The sequence below is a fragment of the Schistocerca piceifrons genome, chromosome 6 (genome assembly GCF_021461385.2).
Source record: "Schistocerca piceifrons isolate TAMUIC-IGC-003096 chromosome 6, iqSchPice1.1, whole genome shotgun sequence".
Classification (NCBI taxonomy): domain Eukaryota; kingdom Metazoa; phylum Arthropoda; class Insecta; order Orthoptera; family Acrididae; genus Schistocerca; species Schistocerca piceifrons.
The window spans coordinates 51,388,300-51,406,601 of NC_060143.1; positions in this window are offsets into that span (position 1 = coordinate 51,388,300).

Consider the following 18,302-nt stretch of genomic DNA (forward strand, 5'->3'; position numbering starts at 1 on the left):
TTATTTTTTGGCCACTGCCAGTGCTACATACGTTTTCGAGGTGTTTTTGAGATCTTTGCTACATCACATGAACGTGCTGCTGTGCATATGCGTATATAACTGACTGAACTGAAAGATATTTCCCGTTTTAATGACAAATCTTTTTACACTGAAACAGTTCAGGATTTCTACCCTGTCTTTCTCAGGTGAGTTTCCACGTCTCCATAACGTGGATACAAAAATGCTAGAGCATTTAGATCGATATACCTGTGTGTAAGACCTTTCATCGATTATGAAACTAGATGTTGTTGTTGTTGTTGCGGTCTTCAGTCCTGAGACAAGTTTGATGCAGCTCTCCATGCTACTCTATCCTGTGCAAGCTTCTTCATCTCCCAGTACCTACTGCAACCTACGTCCTTCTGAATCTGCTTAGTGTATTCATCTCTTGGTCTCCCTCTACGATTTTTACCCTCCACGCTACCCTCCAATACTAAATTGGTGATCCCTTGATGCCTCAGAACATGTCCTACCAAACGATTCCTTCTTCTAGTCAAGTTGTGCCACAAACTTCTCTTCTCCCCAATCCTATTCAATACTTCGTCATTAGTTATGTGATCTACTCATCTAATCTTCAGCATTCTTCTGTAGCACCACATTTCGAAAGCTTCTATTCTCTTCTTGTCCAAACTATTTATTTCTTCTCCATGGATTTTAATACCTACTCTGAACTTTTCTTTTGATTCCTTCACTGCTTGTTCAATATACAGATTGAATAACATCGGGGAGAGGCTACAACACTGTCTCACTCCCTTCCCAACCACTGCTTCCCTTTGATGTCCCTCGACTCTTATAACTGCCATCTGGTTTCTGTACAAATTGTAAATAGCCTTTCGCTCCCTGTATTTTACCCCTGCCACCTTTAGAATTTGAAAGAGAGTATTCCTGTCAACATTGTCAAAAGCTTTCTCTAAGTGTACAAATGCTAGAAACGTAGGTTTGCATTTCCTTAATCTTTCTTCTAAGATAAGTCGTAAGGTCAGTATTGCCTCACGTGTTCCAGTATTTCTAAGGAATCCAAACTGATCTTCCCCGAGGTCGGCTTATACTAGTTTCTCCATTCGTCTGTAAAGAATTCGTGTTAGTATTTTGATGCTGTGGCTTATTAAACTGATTGTTCGGTAATTCTCACATCTGTCAACACCTGCTTTCTTTGGGATTGGAATTATTATATTCTTCTTGAAGTCTGAGGGTATCTCGTCTGTTTCATACATCTTGCTCACCAGATGGTGGAGTTTTGTCAGGACTGGCTCTCCCAAGGCCGTCAGTAGTTCCATTGGAATGTTGTCTTCTCCGGGGGCCTTGTTTCGACTCAGGTCTTTCAGTGCTCTGTCAAACTCTTCACGCAGTATCGTACCTCCCATTTCAACTTCCTCTACATCCTCTTCCATTTCCATAATATTGTCCTCAAGTACATCGCCCTTGTATAGACCCTCTATATACTCCTTCCACCTTTCTGCTTTCCCTTCTTTGGTTAGAACTGGGTTTCCATCTGAGCTCTTGATGTTCATACAAGTGGTTCTCTTATCTCCAAAGGTCCCTTTAATTTTCCTGTAGGCAGTACCTATCTTAACCCTAGTGAGATAAGCCTCTACATCCTTACATTTGTCCTCTAGCCATCCCTGCTTAGCCATTTTGCAGTTCCTGTCGATCTCATTTTTGAGACGTTTGTATTCCTTTTTGCCTGCTTCATTTATTGCATTTTTATATTTTCTCCTTTCATCAATTAAATTCAATATTTCTTCTGTTACCCAAGGATTTCTACTAGCCCTCGTCTTTTTATCTACTTTATCCTCTGCTGCCTTCACTACTTCATCCCTCAAAGCTACCCATTCTTCTTCTATTGTATATCTTTCCCCCATTCCTGTCAATTGTTCCCTTATGCTCTCCCTGAAACTCTGTACAACCTCTGGTTTAGTCAGTTTATCCAGGTCCCATCTCCTTAAATTCCCACCTTTTTGCAGTTTCTTCATTTTTAATCTACAGGTCATAACCAATAGATTGTGGTCAGAGTCCACATCTGCCCCTGGAATTGTCTTTCAATTTAAAACCTGGTTCCTAAATCTCTGTCTTACCATTATATAATCTATCTGATACCTTTTAGTAACTGTAGGGTTCTTCCGTGTATACAGCCTTCTTTCATGATTCTTAAACCAAGTGTTAGCTATGATTAAGTTGTGCTCTGTGTAAAATTCTACCAGGCGGCTTGCTCTTTCATTTCTTAGCCCCAATCCATGTTCACCGACTACGTTTCCTTCTCTTCCTTTTCCTACTCTCGAATTCCAGTCACCCATGACTTTTAAATTTTCGTCTCCCTACACTATCTGAATAATTTCTTTTATTTCATCATACATTTTTTCAATTTCTTCATCTGCAGAGCTAGTTGGCATATAAACTTGTACTACTGTAGTAGGTGTGGGCTTCGTATCTATCTTGGCCACAATAATGCGTTCACTATGCTGTTTGTAGTAGCTTACCTGCATTCCTATTTTCCTATTCATTATTAAACCTACTCCTGCATTACCCCTATTTTATTTTGTGTTTATAACCCTGTAGTCACCTGACCAGAAGTCTTGTTCCTCCTGCCACCGAACTTCACTAATTCCCACTATATTTAACTTTATCCTATCCATTTCCCTTTTTAAATTTTCTAACCTACCAGCCTGATTAAGGGATGTGACATTTCACGCTCCGAACCGTAGAACGCCAGTTTTCTTTCTCCTGATAACGACATCCTCTTGAGTAGTCCCCGCCCGGAGATCCGAATGGGGGACTATTTTACCTCCGGAATATTTTACCCAAGAGGAAGCCATCACCATTTAATCATACAGTGTAGCTGGATGCCCTCGGGAAAAATTACGGCCGTAGTTTCCCCTTGCTTTCAGCCGTTCGCAGTACCAACACAGCAAGGCCGTTTTGGTTATTGTTACAAGGCCAGATCAGTCAATCATCCAGACTGTTGCCCTGGCAACTACTGAAAAGGCTGCTGCCCCTCTTCAGGAACCACACGTTTGTCTGGCCTCTCAACAGTTACCCCCCCCCCCCCCCCCCCGTTGTGGTTGTACCTACGGTACTGCTATCTGTATCACTGAGGCACGCCGGCCTCCCCACCAACGGCAAGGTCCATGCTTCATGGTGGGGGGGGGGGGGCGATGAAACTAGATAAGTCACGATTTCATGCCTAATTTAGTGCAAAAATTTGTAAAATTGCCTACGTGTGTCCGTATGCCGGTGGGTTGTACCAGATACAAGTTATACTTTGTCTTCGGCACACCACAAAAAATTAAATAATCTTGAAAATTTGTTTCATTTGTAATGTACTTTGTAGAGAAATATATGCCATATGCCATATGAAACTAAGTGTCATGCTGTGCGACTGCATTGCCATCTAAATAAGGCACACTTTCTCCTCTAGCTTAGACAACATGGCACAGCGGTGGAGGAAGTGTGCAGCGAGGTATGGCACTAGTGTAAGTACACGGCTCGAATTCTTGGCTGCCCCTGCATTAAAGTCTGCAAAAAATGTAACTTTCCTTTCCGGTTTTCTTACGATAATACAGGAGTTGCCCTGACTTGCTGGTATGGGTTTTGAAACATTGATTTCTTCCATTATATTGAGCTTAGAAGCAACTTCGTCTCGAATAGCATGATGTCTGTGGTCAGTAAAATTTTGGTTGTGCGTTGTTCTTGAACATAATGTGCTCCTAAAAGTCCTTCGCCGGTCCCAGTACCCCATCGAACAGATGTCCATATTTGTTACACAATTGTTGAATGCTGGCTACTGAAACCAGAGTATACATAACATACACATTTCCAGAATGAAATTTCCACTCTGCAGCGGATATTTACGTGTGGAACTGAGTTTGATTTATGATTGTTTCCTATTTTCATTAGCTATACGTGTTTATGTACGGCAGTATCGGCGTTCCGCCTGGAAGAAGAAGCATTGTTTGTAGCCATGCGTTACATAGCACTCTGAAAATGGTTTGGAGCTCATGAACTTGCATGAAAACTGGCTGAACATTTTGTGCCCTGTCTACGCCTCTGTTTGCAGCTACTATCAACATGAGGGACTTCACCTACTGAGAGATGTCCACTGTTAGTGCTGCCATAACAGACACACTGAAGTCTTGTTCCTAGAAGCCTTGCACTTTCTGAGATTCAATCACCTGAAGTTAGTCAGTGAGACTGGGATTGCGGTGAGGTAAAATGTCAGCTTGTATTCTAATGTTAGTAAAGTTCTGAATAATTTAATGAAAAAGGATTTAGTCATAAAATCCGCAGGCGTATTTCTGTTTCCATATCTTTGAGTTCAGCGATCCATTACGTGTAAATTTGATTACTATGATGAAGAACATTTTGAAACGAAACAATTTGGAACGAGCGTTCGCTACATGAATTAGAGCCTAAAAAAATTGCTATTTAACTTCTTCATATGATAGATTTTGGGTCTCTAAATTGACAGAAAAGGTAAATGTACACTCCTACCTATGAAAAAGGACGAATGTCTTAAGTCACCTAAGATTTTCTAGGCTGCGAAATGCTACTCCAAGTACTACATGTATTCCATCCACTCGAAAAAAGCTTTGTGAATTCCTAAGGGAGCAAACTGCTTAAGTCATCGGTCCCTACACTTACACACTACTAACTAACCGATGCCCGAGGGTGGACTCGAACCTCCGATGGGACGGGCCGAGCAATCCGCGACACGGCGCCCTAAACCACGCGGCCACAGCGCACGGCTCCGTCCAGTCGTTTTGTTTTCCAATGAAGAGGTGGAAGGGAGGACGTGGCACCTGTCCATCGCAATTCTGTGCCTCTGTGCTTTAGTCGTTGTCGTGCTGGAGTAGCTGTGCGTCAAGCAGTCCGATAACACTAATTTTGGTATTTATTCACTCTGAAAGTGAACAAATGCAGTGAGTGAAGCCTCTCCTGTGATGAGAGTTTCATGCAAAATTAACTCCGTAAAAAAAAAAAAAAAAAAAAAAAAAAAAAAAAAAAAAAAAAAAAAAAAAAAAAAAAAAGAATCAGACATTTTTCCGTCGGATGCAAGAGAAGAAATTTTAATTTTATAATTCAGTACGTATAATCCTGTTCTATGAATTCATAGCAATCACAGCCTTATCGCCAGAAATGTACCTTGTTTCTGTTCTTGAACAAGGCGGTGTAGAATGCTACAAATATTATTTACACTATTTACAGGACTGAGGATTAAATAGATATATTTTGATCACTTGTTAATCTGTTCCAGAAATTTCCCTGACTTCAATGGCTCGCGAGATGTTACAAGATACATTGAGTTGCTAGTCGTTACAATATTACTATCGTCGTGCTACTTAGTTTAATGTCTTTGGGAGATCTAGGACGGAGCTCGGTCTCCGGCGTCTTAAAAAAGGGTCTCGTGGACGCATACATTTGCATGCAGCGAATAGAAGCGAAGACGACGTCCTCAGGTGGCGTGCGTAGGAGGATGGCAAGCCCCGGAGAGAGCTTGGTTCGTAGTGGCGCAGCGGTGACCTACTTAAAAGTATCTTCTTGTGCAGAGAAGTGTGCTGCACGTAGAATGCCGTGTGTAGTCGACAAAGACACTAGCGGTAGTGTATGGATGATCTGAGACTCTTTGTTGTTTAGAGTCAAAAGCCAATTTTCGAACCATACAGATATCTTGCCTGAACCTTTTTCCAATTTGAAATAGTAACCAGTCTTGATCGTAAATTTTTATTAAAATATAAAAATCACATGTGATTGATACCTGGCTTCGACTACATCTAGATCACTATTAGAGCACGACCCTGTAATGCAAAAAGTGATTGTCAGTGCTCTGTTCGTTATCTCTGCTCACCACCTCAAGCTATAAAAACCTCTTTATTTTGTTAGTATCGTGTGTACATACCTCATTACGTAGATACATTGTAGAACTCTATAAGGAGAGTTTTCTATTCCTTCTCATTTCAGAGACATAGTCTGAGGATGATGTAGATATGATAGAAACCGGTTGCCATTAACATGTGATTTTTAATTTCTAATAACAGTTTAAGATAAATACTAATTACAGTCTCAAATTGTCGGATCAGATGCCTGATTTTTTTCAGTAATCTTTTCAAAAGTTATTTTTCCGTTAGTTTTGATTCCCTGAATCGCTTTACTACTAGACACTAAAGTACTTCATCATCGGCTAACAAGCTAAGATTGCTGGTCACATTGTCTCCTAAATTATTTATTTGGATAACAGTGGACGTGGAGCCCTTCCTGGGAAACGCAAAATAACATTACGGTTTACTCGTTGATCTTCCTCCAGATACATTCCTAACAGAAAATCACAAACCCAGTGACACAACTGCGACGATATTCCATAGGAGTAGAAATTCATTTGAAGCCACCTTTGTGTGGAACGCTCTCAAAAGCGTTCTGGAAATCTGGAAATATGGAATGAATGTGAGAGCCCTTATCGACAGCAGTCATTACTTCGTATGAGTAAGGTGCCAGTTGCATTTCTCAATGATGAAGTTTTCTGCATCCAGGTTATGTGTTAACAGACTGTTTCCTTCGAGGTAATGTTCGAACTGCGTACAGATTCCAAATCATACCCCAATTCGACTCCCTGAACTGAGAAAGTCGTTCGCAAAGTGTCGTGTACACCAGAACCTCGGCTGCCGCCCTATAGAGAAGTCATACAGCGACAGGCGAGGGGGTTCACTTGTCGGCACGGCCCCTGCCGCTCAGGCAACCCGGCGCGCGCTGTCAGCCCGTGAGCGATGCCGGCAGACGCTAACGAGACGGGCCGGAGATTTGTGTCGCCGACGGCCGCCAAGCTGATGGATGCCCCACCCCCAGCTGGCTGGTCCGCCTAGGCGGACACACGGACGCAGCTGCGCGCTGTTAATTAGTACGTCTGCGTTGCTCCGGTTCTTAAAGGAGACTGTGTTGGAAGCCGCAGGAGAAGCATTTACCGAGACACAGAACAACCAAAAGCAGAGACTAAATCTGTTGGGCATTCCTTTTTTATGTAATCATTGGGCATTCCTTTCTTACGTAATCATTGGGCATTCCGTTTTTACGTAATCATTGGGCATTCCTTTTTTACATAATCATTGGGCATTCCTTTTTTACGTAATCATCAACAAAAGCGAATGTGTTCCCGCTGAGACTGCAGCTACATGTAGTTTTTTTATGGCCACTTTCCGCACCATGCAGAAACTGTACGTAGACTAAATTTTTTGTCATCAGGCGTGATCTTCTGATTATCTTACTAGACAGTAAACTGCAACACTCGTCAATTTAAGTAGCCACTTCACAGTAATAATGGATTCAAAAACATTTTCGAAATTTTTGCTTTAACCTAACAAACGAAAGTTAAAGATTTACACAATAAAACAGTTTTGGCAGGATAAGATAGTGGCAGTTCTATAATACAACATTAGCAAAGAGTTGAAATAAAGAAGCAATAATTTATTTTTGTAATTTCATTTAACATAAGCTGACCACTCCCGATCAACAGCAGATGAAATGGAGCCACATATCAGCTGAACTGCGAATGTCAGACACTAAAAATTTGTACCAACACGAGGATTCGAACCTGAGTTGTTTCAGTGTGCATATCTGCTTTGTAGATGTTTGATATTTGAAAAGGTCTCTGGAACCACATAATTGCTTCAGTGTGCATATCCGCTTTGTAGATGTTTGATATTTGGAAAGGTCTCAGGAACCACATAATTTGGTTTAATTAAAGCACCTAAACCTGGGTTTCAGGCAGGATCCCCTATCGTTCGATATTTTGGTGCTTTTACAACACAGGTAGAGAATCTCTGTAATGTTGTTCGAGTTTAGAGAGAATACCAAGCGCTCTGGAATGGTATTTGGACTGCGGATGGGGACGTGCTAGGGTAGTCTGCACAGCTGTGCCAAGCCACTATGCCAGGATGGCGTAGCATTCAGCACATCTGCCTAGTGAACGAGAGATATGGGATCTAATCCTGGCCTTCATATAAATTTTAAGTCATCTTTTCAGTCTGCTTATGTGCATCGTAGACGTTTCAGGCTTGAAAAGGTCTCTGGAACCATGTACCAAAACAAACACCATCTTAACAGAACTTGAAGGCCAATGTTCCCGACCGGCCGCAATGTTATTCTCAGTCTCAAGGCGTGGTTACGGAGAGGCATATTGTCAGCATATCGCTCTCCCTGCCGTTGTCAGTTTTCGTGACATTGTAGTTTCGTTTGACATCGTAGTTTCTTTGATCCACATATATATCAGTACTTTTTTCTGACTTATTTCTGCCTCCATAGTTGTGTGATCAAATGATTGGATTGTGGAAAACATGTGATTGATTCCCTTTACTGACGTGAATCGTTGGTTTGTGAGAGTAATAGAACTGGGAGAATTTTGCCTTGTGATGACAATGGCGGAGCTACTTGACTATGTCTACTAACCGACATTGGCCAGACGAGCTATGTGCCAATTCTTAAACTTCCATAACTTGTCAAGATTGGCCCATCTACAGCTAGAATGACTTTCCTACACTAAGGTATACATTTTCTATTAACATGTTATAAATGTGGATGCCATAATCTAGCAACTGTATGTATCATAATGCAAAATTTCTTTACATGTTATCTGATTGTATAACAACAAGAATTATTGTTTCCTCAAAGTGAAACCATATATCCAGAATTTGGGAGAAAACATGGAAGAAAAGTGAGCTTCATCCGCTAGATAAATGAATAAAACAAATAACCCATAAAGACATGTCCTTTCTACAAAGTATCAGGTAATTAAGCGGTAATACGGTAATAAACGTGTTTCGTGGACATCTGCTGTCTTATGCCTACTGTTTATAGACCACGCAGAAAGTAAAAAAATTAAAATGTTGGGAGAACCGCCAAGCTATGTTCAAACTAGATTTTTTCCTTTTTCCCTATTATTGTCTCAAACACATAGGGTTAGAGGTGGGCTAGTCTCTCAGCGGTACAAGCAGCCGAACTATAAGGAAAAGACAGAAACATGAAAAATAATAAATTAAAACGTGAGGTATTTACAAAGGATTTTAAAATTTGTAAAGAGCGAATTTAATGAAGATTTTGTGTAAGAGAAACTTGAGTTTCGACGTTCTTCATAATATTTAAAACAGCGAAGCTTGAAGATCAAATTAAAACAATCAGAATACATTTAAAAAATTTAAAGCATGGGATAGAAACAGTGACATTAAAAAATGATACCCACACTGTCACTAAATGCTGAAGGAAGTACCCTGGGAGAATTTTGTTTTGTAGTGTAAAATATTGTAGTGTTTCGCAGCGAAGGAGGCTGAAGGTGTAAGTGTGGAGGAATGGTTGGTAGTATTGATAGGTGTGGGCATTATGAAAACAGGAAGGAGGAATACTTTGGTGTACAGATAGGGCCACGATGCAAAGGAGAAATGAGCTAGAGGAAAATCGTTAGGGAAGGAAACTATGGATAGGGAAAGAAGGGAGGGGAAGTCAAAGGGTGAGGCCTTATAAGGTGGGATTGGGGTGGAATTGTAGTTGGTAGGATGGATAAATATTGGGACTGATTTTGTTCTCTGGAACACGGAGACAGTCGATGTTCTAGTTGGGAGTGGATGTAGATAGTGTACAGGTGTGTAGGTGGAGGAGATGAATTGGTAGAATTTCTCTGCACATGTACAGCAGTGAGCTACGACTTTAAATTAGAGACGACAGGTTCTTATAGCTGAGTTCGCTGATGCTGTTTAGGTTCTTGGCCGGTATTAACTGTGTGTGGTAAGATAGTCAAGGATCCAGGTGGGCTAGGTAATTAGAGAAAGCGAGGCGGAGTGAATGATATCCAAGGATTTTGAGGGATTCTTGGCGTTTAGCGGGTAATAATGCATAGGAGTGTGTGGGCCGGATCAAGATTTTGTATATGTCAAAGGTAGCGGTGTGGTTTCAGCCCAAGTTTCAACCAGTTTGTAGTTTTAGTCTATTGTATGCTCTCTCTTCGTCGGTTAGTACGTGGGGGTACTATATTACTTGCCGGACGAAGATTAGTCTAAGATATTTTGTTATATTAGTTGACAGGATATGACGCCGAAAAATCGAGAGATAGAGGTCATGGAGGTGGAAGCTGGGGGTAACTTTTTCTATAATTATTGTCCAGGATTTGCAAGAATTGATATTTAGTGGGCATACCCGAGATAAACTAATCCAGGAACGTTAAGATATCTAGATTGAAAGGTGTACGGCTAGTAAATAGACGTAATCAATGCACTGAAAGAGATGAACTGGCGGAGATGATTTGGGCCTATCAGCAGTGTAGTTGCACGTTTGCCATTGAGGGATAGTACGTGATTGGTAATATTAATAAAGATGGGCTGACTCGTTAGAAAGAACAAAACAATATGTGTACAGAGTTAATTAATGAGCGTATCTGGAATTTGAAGAGGAGACCAAAAACCATACATGGTCATAAGGCATTATCTAACTCGAGAAAGGAAAAACGAAGGACAATCAAAGTTTAATGTCCCATCGACATCGATGTCATAAAATAAGAGCCAAGCCAAGTGATACAAAACTGACAGATTATTTGCTATCGTGGTGGTGGTGTGGGAGGTGGGTGTAGTACATGTGTTAGTCGTCAGAGGATAAGATGTGACTGAGGCTACAGTTGCTGATGGGAAGGAGGTGGTGTTGATTCTGGTGTCGGTTGATGCGTCAAGAGAAAATGGATACAAAAACTTTGCTACACACTAAGGTGAGGCTGATGGGGTCGTAGGTAAGTAAGGGATTTATATCAGTAAAATTCCTGAGCTTTATAAAAAGAAACGGATTGCCTAGTTTTTCCACATTTCAGGGTAATATACCTTTGTAGATGGTACCATTGTAGAAGTTGGTTGTTTGGTCAATTTAGGATAGGGAACCAGAGAACTAGATCATCGGTCTCATCGGATTAGGGAAGGATGGGGTAGCAAGTTGGCTGTGCGCTTCAAACGGATCCATCCAGGCATTTGCCTGAACAGATTTAGGGAAACTACGAAAATCTCAAAGCAGGATAGTTGGACGCGGGTTTGAACCTTGGTCCTCTCGAATGTGAGTGTAGTGTGCTAACTGCTGCGCCACCTAGCTCGATGTAGAAGATTGCAAAAGTGACTAGATGGGAGAGCGGACATTCCTTTAGGTGTCAGTAGGTAACTTGCCTGTGTCCAGGGAGATGTTGCGTTTTTGTGATGTACTTGTTTTACGTTGTGTGTCTTTTTTTATTCCCTTCGTTGTATGCTGCGAAACACAGGAAGCCAGGGCAGTGGGGCAGTGAGTTGTAGCGAGTAGAGAATAATCGGAACGATGCTCGTCAGGAAATGTGAAGGTGTCGGATAGACACGGTAGGATGAAGAGTGGTCGGTCGTCAGGAGGGGAGGCCTGTTGTGGAGCAGTGGGTAGTGAGGTAAGAAATTTTGTGAAATGGGTAGTGAGGTATTGAATTTTATTAAATGCCTCTGACAGGATAGATGGCTACATTTTTGCAATTATAAATGAGATTGTCTTTACGGAAAAGCACTTTTAGTAGTAATAGGGATTTTTAAGGTTAGACTTTAGACAGTGGTTATATATCAGGTCCACGGAAAGGAATGTTGGGCCGTACTCGATGCAGAGTCTATTCGCATTTGTGTAACAGGAGCACCCTTGGTATGGGCGTGGCGTCTTTGATAAATAATAGGAGCGTCTTCCATTCTGGGTTCTAATTCTGCCCCTGATTAAATTTTGAATAATAATCAGCATTGGCGGCCGATTACTTCCGGCATAAGAAGTCACCCTCATACCGCCAACGGCTTTGTGAAAGAGTGCGGATGAGCGGACACAGGTTCACGGTAGTGTCTTATCCCGGGGGTGGGAAGCTGCTCCTAAAGGCGGAAGAATCAGCAATGATCAATGGCATGAAAATGCAGATGGCAATGGAAACCACTGCATTAAAGACTCGTAACGTGTATCCATAGGACAAGTGGCCTGTAATTGAAAAAGTGTCATGTTGGTCTCTCCATTGGTAAAAGATTCCGGAATAGTCCCCCAATTCGGATCTCTGGGAGGGGACTGCCAAGGGGAGGTGACCATGAGAAAAACATTGAACAATCAACAAATGGATAACGTTCTGCGTGTCGGGTCGTGGAATGTCAGAAGCTAGAACATGGTAGGGAAACTAGAAAAGCACAAAGGGAAATGCAAAGGCTCAGTCTAGGTACAGTAGGGTCTAGCGAAGCGGAAAGAGAATAATATCTGGTCAGATGAGTATAGGGTAAAAACAACAGCAGCAGAAAAGGTATAATTGGAGAAGGATTCGTTACGAATAGGAAGGTAGGGCAGAAAATGTGTCACTGTGAACAGTTCAGTGACAGAGTTATTGTTATCAGAATCGACAGCAAATGAACACCGACAACGATAGTTCAGGTTTACATGCCGACCTGAAGATGAGGACATAGAGGAAGTATATGGGGAATTTAAAAGGGTAATACAGTACACAGGGGGAAATGAAAATCTAATACTCACGGAGGACTGGACAGCAGTAGTATAGGAAGGAGTATAAGGAAAGGTTAAAAGAGAATATGGGCTTGGGAAAAGGAATGAGAGAGGAGAAAAACTGAGTTCTTTAATAAATTTCTGCTAGTTATAGCGAATACTCTGTTCATGAATCACAAGAGAAGGAAGTATACTTGGAAATTGCCGGATGATACGGGAAGGTATCAGATTACATAATGGTCAGACACAGATTTCGAAATTATCTATTCGATTGTAAGGCGTCACTGGAGCAGATATAGACTCCGATCACAACATAGTAGTGATGAAGAGTAGGCTGAAGTTTAAGACATTAATCAGGAAGAATCAATACGCAAAGAAGTTGAATACAGATGCACTAAGGAACTACGAGATACGGTTGAAATTCTCTAAGGCTATAGATCCAGCAATAAGAAATAGCTCTGTGGGCAGTACAGTTGAGAGGAATAGACATCTCTAAAAAGGACCATCACAGAAGATGGAAAGATAAACATAGCTAGCTAGAAGGTAATTGCGAAGAAACTGATGGTAACAGAAGAAATATTTCAGTTGATCGATGAAAGGAGGAAGTACAAAAATGTTCCAGGAAACTCAGGAATACGTAAATCGCTGGGTAATTAAATAAATAATGAAGGGAAACTAAGACTGAATGACTGCATTAAAGATGTGAAGAAATCGAGAAAGAATTGATTGTCGGAAGGACAGACTCAGCAAAGAAGAAAGTCAAAACAACCGTCGGTGACATTAAAGGCAAGGGTGGTAACGTTAAGAGTGCAACGGGAATTCCACTGTTAAATGCAGAGGAGAGAACGGATAGGTGGAAAGAATATATTCAAAGCATGTGTGAGGAGGAAGATTTGTATGAAGTGAAAGAAGAAGAGACACGAGTCTATTTAGAAGGGATCGTGGATCCAGTGTTAGAATCAGATTTTAAAGGAGCTTTGGAGGACTTAAGATGAAATATGGCAGAAGGAGTAGATAACACTGCACCAGAATTTCTATAGTCATTGGGGGAAGCAGCAACAAAACGACTATTCACGGTGGAGTGTAGGATCTATGTGTCTGGCGAAATATCATTTTACTTTCGGAAAAACATTATTCACACAATTTAGAAGACTGCAAGAACTGACAAGTGCGAGAACTATCCCACAATCAGCATAACAGCTTATACATCCATGTTGCTGAGCAGAATAATATATATATAAGAACGAAAAGAAAATTGAGGATGTATTAGAGAACGATGAGTTTCGCTTTAGGAAAAGTAGAGGCACTATAGAGGCAATTCTGACATGCGGATACAAATGAAGAAAGACTGAAGAAACATCAAGACACGTTCATAGGATTTGTCGATCTGTAAAAAGCGTCTAACAGTCTGAAATGCTGCAAGATGTTCGAAATGCTGAGAAAAATAGCGGTAAGCTATATAGAGATACGGGTAATATACAGCATGTACAAGAGCCAAGAGAGTATAATAAGAGTGGAAGAAACAAGAAGGAAGTGCTCGTATTAAACAGGGAGTAAGACCAGGAATGTAGTCTGTCGCCCTACTGTTCAATCTGTACATCCAAAAAGCAATGATGAAAATAAAATAAAGTTTCAGGAGTGTAATTAAAATTTAAGGTGAAAGAAGATCAGTGACATGATTCCTTGACATTGCTCTCTGAGTGAATGTGAAGACGGACTTCTTAATGGAATGGTCTAATGAGTACAAAATATGGATTGAGAGTAAATCGAAGAAAGACGAAAGTAACGAGAGGTATCAGAAATGAGAACAGTGAGAAACTTAACATCACGATTTATAGTCATGAGGTAGATGAGGTTAAGGAATTTTGTTACTGATGCAGTAAAATAACCAACGACGGATGGAGTAAAGACATCAGAAGTAGACTGGCAATGGCAAAAAGGACACTCCTGGCCAAGAGAGGTCTGCTATTATCAAACATTGGCCTTAAATTGAGGAAGAAATTTCTGAAAAAGTTCATCTGGAGTACATCATTGAATGCTTGTAAAACACGGACTGTGGAAATACTGGAAGAGAAGAGAATAGAAGCATTGGAGATGTGATGCTACAGAGGAATGTTAAAAATTAGATAGACTGATAAAGAGAGGAAAGGAGAGATTCTGAGCAAAACCTTATGAAAGGAATGTGTGGAAAACACAGATGAGGAGAAGGTATAGGGTAATAGGGCATCCGTTAAGAAACGACCCAATGACTTCCATGGTATTAGAGGGAACTGTAGAAGGCAAAAGTGTAGAGGAAGACAGAAATTGGAATACATCCAACACATAATTGAGGGCGTGGTTTGCATGTGGTACTCTGAGATGAAGAGGTTGGTACAGAAGAGAATTTCGTGGCATGAACAGCGAAAATCTAATGAGAAATAACATTTATTCCTTTCAAATGAAACTGTATGGTTCCAGAGAGTTTTTCAACTCTGGAACTCCTGTCTCTATTTATGCAGACTGAGTCACAAACTGAGAATTTTTACGAAGGCCAGGATTCTACCACTGTCTCCAGGTCACTTGACTGACGCGCTAACCACTGCACCATGCGTTGCAGTAGCTTTGCACAACTGAATGGACTACCCTAGGACCCCTCCCTGCTTCCATTATTTTGTGAGCTTGCCAGCGAGAAGAAGTTTCAAATAGACATTACTTCAAGTGTTAAGTTTGTTGGAAGTCGCAGAGATCTCTAATTCTCAAATATTGGATGAATATAGTCTGGGTCGCTCACATGCAATTGTTACACTGCCTCAATATTAATAACGTTTGTTGTCGCTGAATGTCAAGTGGATAAAACACAGCACGTTATGAACGATAGTCATCGCTAAGGTAATTATAAACACGCAGCGTCTTTTGCAAAATCAAATGGCTCTCAGCACTATGGGATTTAACATCTGACGCCATCAGTCCCCTAGACTTAGAGCTACTTAAACCTAACCAACCAAGGGACATCACACACATCCATACCCGAGGCAGGATTCGAACCAGCGACCGTAGCGCCTAGAACCACACATCGGCCGGCCCTGTGCAAAAGCCTAAGCTCATATACATATTGTTCATCGACATGGTCCGCTGCTCGTGATCTTGCGGTAGCGTTCTCGCTTCCCGCGCACGGGGTCCCGGGTTCAATTTCTGGGGCTCAGGGATTTTTCCTGTCTCGAGATGACGGGATGTTGTTGTCATCATCATTCATCCCCGTTACGGTCGGAGGAAGGCAATGACCAACCACCTCGACTAGGATCTTGCCTAGTACGGCTATGCGGGTCTCCCGCATCGTCCCCTACGCTCCTCGGAGTATTGGACGTCATCATCATCATCATAGACCTGAAGATGACAGCTAAGACTGTCGAAACTGATCGTCTAGAAAAAATTTTTTTTTGTGGGATCTTGGCGTTTGAATAGTTTTTAATATTCTACCGGTTCACTTTCATAATTTACTTTCTGTAACGACTATCAACCTATGGGGAAGAAACCAGACCTCCCTGAGGTGAATAGCATGTGCACTCCCCTGTTGCTAATGTTGTTTTGCATTTTGTACACTGTCCTGTTGTACTATATTTTATGTCTTATCGGTTAGGAGAAATTTTTTTACAACACTAAGGGACCCATGGCAGTCACATTTTCAAGACGTCGTGGGTGCGGACTCTATTCGAACTTGCTTGACCTAATACTGTATTAACTTGTTATTATCTCTTCTCGTTTAGAAACATTTACCTAGCAGCCAGACTTCGATAAATTTTCGTTACTCAGCTATAGGTGCAATACCAGCTCCTCCTTATATGTCCAATAAAACAATGCCTTTGATTCCTTTATTTCAACATGTCTTTTTTTTCAGGTGCCAGACTATCCCGTTGTCTCTCATATTTCACTTGGTAGGCTAATTGTTAGTGGGTCTATCGCTATCTCGAGCATTGCTCCTCGGAGGGCTTGGAGGAGTTTAACTGATGGCGTCACATCTAACGACCGTCTTGCATCCGCGTGGGACCTCAGTGCTGTTACTGTTTTGAGTTTGAATCCTCAGCATGTGCAGGCAGTGAAACTTAACCAACCAATAATATTGTGACTCCTTGTTCTTGTTCTAGCCTGTTAGCGCTGTACCACGGTGTAAACTTATCTTAACGCATTAAGAAGATTTGTTAACAATTTACAGCGGGCTACATTACCTTAAGTTATATATCCTAATATTTCCGACTAGTATTTGACAGATTTGAACTTAAATTCTAAGTGATACCTTTCCCTAACAATGAAGGAAGTAAAGAAGATTAGGATTTAACGTCCCAGCGTCAACGGCGCCATTAGAGATGGAGCACATCTTGGATTGCTTTCTTTACGATGCGGAAGGAAATCGGTAATGCCTTTTCGAAGTAACAATCTCGGTATTTTCGAGGAACGATTTACGTAAATCATGGAAAACCATATTTGAATGGCCGGCCGCGGTGGTCTTGCGGTTCTAGACGCTACAGTCCGGAACCTCGGGACTGCTACGGTCGCAGGTTCGAATCCTGCCTCGGGCATGGATGTGTGTGATGTCCATAGGTTAGTTAGGTTTAAGTAGTTCTACGTATTAGGGGACTGATGACCTAAGATGTTAAGTCCCGTAATGCTCAGAGCCATTTGAACCTATTTGAATGGCCACTCGCGAATTTTAAGCGTCGTTCTCCCGAATGCAAATTCAATGTGCAAATCACCGGACTATCATGCTCGGTCACTTAATTAGTGATATACATGGTACACATATCGTCTTTATCATCCTAAAATACTCACTCCACTTGTTTTTGGAAAACCCAAATTGCAGTGGATACTAGCAATAGACGTTAACCGTTCAGTCCTCAGTCCTTTACTGGACATTACAACAGTATCGAACAACAACGTTATGGAAAAAGCAGACAGGGAGAGGTCATACCAAAGATGTAGGAAATCCCACGAGTGAAAAGTACAAGCTGCTACTTACTTGCTAGTATTCACGACGATACTGCAGCACTCTGTCTCCCTCTACTCCATCGACCTTCCGTTATCAGAATACAGTAGGTCGAGAGTGCAGCGACTACTACTGGCTGACGGGAGCGTCATTGTGTTTGTCAGGAGGGCTTCGACTCACACCCGGGAAGCCCAGGGTTCTTATGCTTTCGGGTGAGACACGAGTCTGTGGTGGGTGGGCCCTCCAAAACAATTGCGAAGTAACTGTTTTTTATTATTCCATGCTGCTTTAACTGCATGTGGTCGCCATTTACCGGGCGCAACCTGTCATGTCCCCGTGTCAGTGTAGCACGAGCAGCGGACGTCCTTGCGGTTGCCTCACACTGCCGGGAGGCACTGGAAAGCCCTGGTATGCCGAAGATCTGCTCTCTTAGCCACAGGGTATGAAGTGGTCCTGTCAGTACGAAAGATAACCGCAGACGCCTATTGACAGAGTCACTGAGACTTCCTGAAAAGCCGCTCAGTACCTGGAGTACTGGTTCGCAAAAGAGTGAGCCCCGCTGGTATCAGTAAGTCGAAGAGCTGCGTTGACTAATCGTGGCTAACGCCATGGATGTGGCATTGTTTAACATTTTAATGTTCGGATAATAAGTTGCGGTCTCTTTATCTAAGAATAGATGATGAATGCAGCTAGCCGCTATCTCTGTGTAATGTCTTGTCTGTATAGACATGTATCTGTTGCCTTTAAGATCCCTTCACCTTCACACATAAATCTATACAGTAAAGTAAGGCCCTCCCAGTTCTTGGCTGATTCGTGATAAGACAGG